Consider the following 5,617-nt stretch of genomic DNA (forward strand, 5'->3'; position numbering starts at 1 on the left):
CCGGCGAGATCCGGCCCGGATCCGCCCGTCTCCGGCCATCCCCCTCCTCTCTGGCGAGATTCCGGCGAAGTCCTCGCCGCGGTTGACTTTTTCCCCGGGGTGAGAAATCTGCTAAGCCCTAGATCTGTGTAATTTTTATGCCATGTTTGTCGCATCATATCTCTGCACCCGTGCCTCCGTTTTGTGCGTGTGATATGTCAAATTGTTCGTCTCAACGAGTACATCATTTCGTTCCATTGCATCATGTTCATTTGAGGTCATCTTGATGCCTGAATAATCGTTGCAAGAGTGCATCATGATGTTGTCTACTGTCTGTTAGCAGAACTAGCTCTTTTGTCATTTTTGCCATGATTGATGTGTGCATCCTATGAGGTTGATGTCTACATGTCTTTTGATCTATGCCATGTCTTCTTTACAGAGGTGCTTACCATGTATTTTTGTGATCAATGTGGTGACTAGCACAAGCATGCAAACTAGGCATCGAGATGTTGCTGATTTTAGTCCCTGTTCTGCTGTTATTTTGATGCCATGTAAACTTGATGCTACAGAGAGATCCATGCATATTTTGAGATACTTCAGTAAGGGTGTTTTGAACATATGGTTTTTATCTAGCCATTCATGCCCCTGTTTGCAATTATAGAGTAGTCTAGCATGTCATTTACCTGCTCTACGTTTGCTTCAAAATGTTTCCTGGCAGATTGTTTATATGTTATTCAATTTTGCCAAGGTTGTTGTTAGTGATCCATGTACCCTATGAACTTGCTCTTGCCATGCTTAGCTTAACAAATATGTATTCTTACTGTTGGTTGCCTTGCCATGCCATGTTTTGCTCTGTAGTGAGTTGCACAAGCTCATCAACATGCCTTCATAATTCTATTTCTGCCATGTTTGAATCTGTATTATAACTTGCCATGTTTACGTGGGTGCCATCATATTTTCTGATCCTTTTTGGCTTATGGTCAGTAAGGGACTTTTGATATATGCAATTAGTAGATTCATGCCATGCCTTTTTTTCCATGATAAGTTCCTGTAACATGTTGTTTGATAGCTCTAAACATTGCAACCTGATGTTATTTTCTGCAAAGTCTGAACTGTTATTACTTGCAATCTTGCCATGTGTGTTTGAGCATGTTCTAGTGATTTCTGGAGATAGTTCAGTGTTCATGTTTTGTTATGCTTTACCTGTAAATCATGTGCATGCCTTTTGTTATTATGTTAAGGTCCTGTAGCATGTTGTTTTGGTGCTTGCAATATGCCTAGTTGCTGTTTTGGACAGATTGTTGCTATAACTTGTTTCATGTGTGTGTGTTGAATCGTTGCTCCGTTTTGAGTGTGCTCTATATGAAACTTGCTTAGATTTGCATGTAGTTTCATATTATCATGTTGCATCCATGTTTTGAGGTGTTTGCTTGATGTTTGTATGCATTTTGCATCAATGCCATGTTTAACTTGTTTTGCTCATATCTTCTAGGCCGTAGCTCCAAACTAAATGAACTTTATATGTAACTTGACTAGAATCTCGTGTAGATCATCTTGTTGCATCTTAACTTGCTGTTTAACAACTTGAACATAAGGTTTATTCAGATCTGGACCATTTTCGAAATATGCATATGAGGACTTACCGGAATTGTTATATGTTGTTCTCGGCCTCATTTAAACTTGTTTTGATGTGTTGCTCTTCTTTGCATCATCTCTTGCCATGAGTAGCTTCATGTAGCTTTGTCATGCATCATGCTTGTGTGTGCATCATGCCTTGTTCATGTGTGGTGTGTTTACCATGTTGTGTGCTTCTTCTTGTTAGTTCCTGTTTCGTTGCGATCGTGAGGATTCGTTCGTCTACACTTGGTTCGGCTTCATCCGTTCATCTTCTTCATGGACTCGTTCTTCTTCCTTGCGGGATTTTAGGCAAGATGACCGCTACCCTGGATCTCACTACTATCATTGCTATGCTAGTTGCTTCGTTCTATCGCTTTCTGCGTTTCCTATCTTTTGCTCTTCAAGCCTCCCAAATTGCCATGAACCTCTAACCTTTGACACCTTTCCTATGCAAACCGTTGCTTGGCTATGTTACTGCTTTTGCTCAGCCCTCTTATAGCGTTGCTAGTTGCAGGTGAAGTTGAAGATTGCTCCATGGTGGACAGGATTTTGGTTGGGATATCACAATATCTCTTATATTATTAATGCATCTATATACTTGGTAAAGGGTGGAAGACTCGGCCTTATGCCTGGTGTTTTGTTCCACTCTTGCCGCCCTAGTTCCCGTCATACCGGTGTTATGTTCCCGAATTTTGCGTTCCTTACGCGGTCGGGTGATTTATGGGACCCCCTTGACAGTTTGCTTTGAATAAAACTCCTCCAGCAAGGCCCAACCTTGGTTTTACCATTTGCCTCACCTACCCCTTTTTCCCTTGGGAGTTGCGCATCCCGAGGGTCATCTTTCTTTTATCCCCCCCGGGCCAGTGCTTGTCTAAGTGTTGGTCCGAACTAGAGCCCTTTGCAGCGCCCCCTCAGGGAAACTTGAGGTCTGGTTTTAGTTGTACGGATTGCTCATCCGGTGGTGCCCTGAGAACGAGATATGTGCAGCTCCTATCGGGATTGTCGGCGCATCGGGCAGTCTTGCTAGTCTTGTTTTACCATTGTCGAAATGTCTTGTAAACCGGGATTCCGAGTCTGATCGGGTCTTCCTGGGAGAAGGTATATCCTTCGTTGATCGTGAGAGCTTGTCATGGGCTAAGTTGGGACACCCCTGCAGGGTATAATCTTTCGAAAGCCGTGCCTGCGGTTATAGGCAGATGGGAATTTGTTAATGTCCGGTTGTAGATAACTTGACACCAGATCCGAATTAAAACGCATCAATCGTGTGTCTAGCCGTGATGGTCTCTTTTCGGCGGAGTCCGGGAAGTGAACACGGTTTCTGGGTTATGCTTGACGTAGGTAGGAGTTCAGGATCACTTCTTGATCATTGCTAGCTTCACGACCGTTCCGCTTGTTCTCTTCTCGCTCTTATTTGCGTATGTTAGCCACCATATATGCTTAGTCGCTGCTGCAGCCTCACCACTTTACCCCTTCCTTTCCCATTAAGCTTTGCTAGTCTTGATACCCATGGTAATGGGATTGTTGACTCATCATGGCTCACAGATTACTACAACAACAGTTGCAGGTACAGGTTGTGCGATGATCATCACGCGAGAGCGATGCTTGCTTTGCATTGAGTTCTTCTTCTGCTTCTTCGATCAGGGGATAGGTTCCAGGTCGGCAGCCTGGGCTAGCAGGGTGGATGTCGGTTGAGTTTCTGTTTGTGTTTCCTCCGTAGCCGGATGATGCTCTTATGTACTTTGATGTTGTATTCGTGTGGCATTGTATGCCTTATGTATGTATCCCCATCTATTATGTAATGTTGATGTAATGATATCCACCTTGCAAAAGCGTTTCAATATGCGGGTCTATCCTTGGTGGGACCTTCGAGTTCCTTTTGGATAGGGTCGCATATTGGGCGTGACAAGATCGCTCGATGATCCGGACACCTCCTCTTCGGGACGGCCCGTCAATATACCTACAGACAAAATTCTGTCAGTTCCTTCCCTTGCCAAACTATGTAAAGGTAAGTCTGAACACATACTAAATATGCCACCTCCCAGCCTCCTATTCTCCTTCACGGAGTCAGCCAGCTGGGCCCACACGTCTTTTAGTCCCACGCTCAGCTCAGTGTTGGCAACTTGAAGTTTGTTCTTCTCCACCCTGACCTGTGTCGGTATACGTTCACCCAAAGCCAGTTGCCTTTGAGCTCCTGGATCTCCCGCTCGTGCGACTTCCGGTGCCTCTTTCAGATGATCTGATGATTCTGCCATAAGATTTGCACCTGTATTAATACTCCTGGTATATGATCATGTTTTCTCGATAGAGGGGAACATTACCAGATGCTGCCTTCTTGGATTTCTCCAGTTTAGCGGTAGCAGAAGTTAGCTGAGTTTGACACTTCTCCAGCTCTGAGACAACAAGTTGTTCTTTTCTTTGAGCACCTAGGTATACAACGATCCTTAAATCAGTTGTTTCAACTTCTTCAAGTCTAGGGGGCTACTGGTATATAATTATCAGAATTGTGCAAGTATGAACTTACCCGCATATATTTCAAATACTGATCTGTGGCTCTGGAAAGCCCATCTCGAGCAGCTTGGATGTATGCATCACCCGAGTTAAAGGCATTGAAAGCCTCTTCTGAAAAACCAAGGTCGTGAAGAGCGGCCCGTCGGCGCCGATGATTCATGACGCTTTCCACTACGGAGTTTGTGGCGGATACTTTATCTGAATCCTCCGCATAAGGACAATCCGGTGTCACTTCCGCGTTAGCCTCAGTCCTCAAGACAGGGTCCGGAATCCGGCTAGTAGAGGCATGACCGGCAGGATCCCCAGACACAGTCCGGCGAATGTTTTTCCTGATAAGACACAACGGATAGTGTCATACTTTAAGATGACGACCATGGAGCATATTTAAAACCATACCTCTTCAATGAAGGCTCGGCCATATCTCTATTTGCCTTCCTCTTTGAAGGCCTGCCCGTCGTAGGCGCCGCCTTCTTGCGCGTCGCCTTAGGTACAGTGTGGCGCACGGATCGCCTCCCCTTTAGAGCATACTATAGTGCGGTGGGTAAGGCAGAAAGGGGAAATTCTATCGAAGGACAAGTCTCCTGATTACTTACATGCAACGTAGGGAGGAGACCGGGATAGTAAGCAATGATGGCCACTTCGGTGTCGTCATAGCTCGCCTGGTAAAACACCCCTTCCCCGAGCTCTACGAGTATATTCGGGTCCTCTTTGAATCTAGGGTCAAGGGCCCGGTTATGGTCCTTTGGCTGTGGTGCGGGGCTGTGGATCTCCCTGGTGATTTTCCGCCATTCCTGTTATAAATGGATGGATTAATATTTATGAAAAAGGATTCAGGGAGTTAATGGAGTAGAGTAGTGGGATGGACACTCACCCAGCTGGGAGGGTTGTACATGGAAAATCCATCCCTGGGCTTAATGCAGATGAACTCCTCCTCCCCTTTGTATAATCCGGACAGTATTTTTGCCAAAGCAGCGGAAGTGTTCGGACCGTTCCGACCGTAGCGGGTGGCGTCATCTTGTCCATTAAAGTGCCACATAGGGTGCCCTCGGTATTGGAGTGGTTGAGCCCCTCGCATTATGGATATCGCCATAACCTCGACTATTGACAATCCGGATTGAGCGAGCGTCTTTATCTTGCTCATCAATTGGTGGACTTCCATGCTATCTTCCTTCCTAGGGCTCCGAGGACGCCAGCTTAGGCGCTTCTTCAATTGTGCACTTGAAAATTCAGGAAGACCCCTTCAGATTGGGTCAGGGAGGGAGACGTGCTCGACTTAGAACCATTCGGAAGGCCATTCTTCGGATGCCTTCTTCGGCGTGCCGGATAGGTATCCGGTCTCGGTGATGCGCCATGTCTCGGCTCTGCCCACTTGGAATATTGATCCCTCTTGATTATGGGGGACGAGGCAGAACGACTTTTTCCATAACTCGAAATGGGCCTCACAACCCAGAAATAGCTCACAAAGAGCAACGTAACCCGCAATGTGTAGGATAGAGGCAGGGGTAAAATTGTG

The sequence above is a fragment of the Triticum dicoccoides genome, chromosome 4B (assembly GCF_002162155.2).
Source record: "Triticum dicoccoides isolate Atlit2015 ecotype Zavitan chromosome 4B, WEW_v2.0, whole genome shotgun sequence".
Classification (NCBI taxonomy): Eukaryota; Viridiplantae; Streptophyta; class Magnoliopsida; order Poales; family Poaceae; genus Triticum; species Triticum dicoccoides.